This window comes from Peromyscus maniculatus, chromosome 1, assembly GCF_049852395.1.
Source record: "Peromyscus maniculatus bairdii isolate BWxNUB_F1_BW_parent chromosome 1, HU_Pman_BW_mat_3.1, whole genome shotgun sequence".
NCBI lineage: Eukaryota > Metazoa > Chordata > Mammalia > Rodentia > Cricetidae > Peromyscus > Peromyscus maniculatus.
Genome location: NC_134852.1, coordinates 41,393,526 through 41,394,861, shown reverse-complemented (window position 1 = coordinate 41,394,861; position 1,336 = coordinate 41,393,526).

Here is a 1,336-nt window from a genome sequence, read left to right as displayed (position 1 = left end):
AGGATGTAGGGCCTTGAGGATGTGGGTCCTGGTTGGAGGAAGTAGTTCACTAAAGGCAGGCCTTTGGAGGTGGTCACTGTTTTCTGGTACACCAACATGTGAGGAACTTTCTACATGTCTAATTTAATTTTCACAGTATCTCTACTAGACAGGTATTATATACACCCTCTCCCTATCATGAGCTCTGCCATGCCTTCTGTGGTAGTTTGAATGAGGTTTCCTCCATAAGTCTAAAAAATTTAAATACTTGGTCCCTGGTTGACGGCCATTTGGGAAGGATCAGGACGTATGGCTTGCTGAAGGAAGTATGTCACTAGGGGGAAGACTTTGAGGTTTCAGAAGACTCTTATCATCTAGAGTTGCTCTCTCTGACTCCCTGTTTATGGCTCTCAGCAGTTGCTCAATCACCATGCCTGCCTGCCTGCCTGCTGTCATACTCTCCATGATGATGATGATGATAACCCAAATAAACAATTCATTCTATAAGTTGCTTTGGTCATGGTATTTTATCATAGCAATAGAAAAGTAACTGGTACATCTTCCTTGATACATTTTCCCCTCTGAATTACTCTGTGAGCCAGAATAAATCCATCATCTGTTGAATTGTTACTTTCAATCATTTATCACATTGATGCAAAAATAACTAATACTAGGGAGTGGGCATTCCAGGTATACAACTGTGCCCCAGCCAGAGGGGTCTTCAACAGGGACCTGAAGAGAGAGCTAACGAATGAGATGGACAAGAAACAAAAAGAATGAGAGCAAGACAAGCTGTCTAATTGTGAGACCAAAATGGGCCATCTTAGAAATAAGACCAAAATGCTTTCACCCAAAAACTAAGGCCTAAGATTTCTCCTTCTAGGAATAGGCCAATAGTTACTGAATCAAGTCAGTCCAGATTCCAGAAACCAGGAAGTGTAAAAGTACAGAGTCACAAGGTAGTCAGGAGGTAATGACTGTGGGACTATGGAATGTCCTCTCTCTGGTTTCCAGGGTAACTGACCACAGAATTGTCCCCATCTGAGGGCAGCCAATGAGAAATGGTGGTGGGTAACCAGTCCCTTAGAAGTAAGATTAAGCCATGATTTCTAGAAAGCCCCTAGAAGCGAGCCAATCAGAATTGTACCCATACTATCACCCCTAAATGATGTAACCTTGTGATTTTTCCCTTTAAAAACTGAGCTTGCAGATAGGTGGGCACTTTCTCCAGCCTCCACTGCATTGGATGTATTGGAAGAAGTCCCTGCCTAGGCTTGTATTGCTTTTGAATATCCAGAATTAAACCTTGCTTTTGCATTCAGGCATGCTTGTCTTTGGTGGTCTCTCTGGGGGTCAC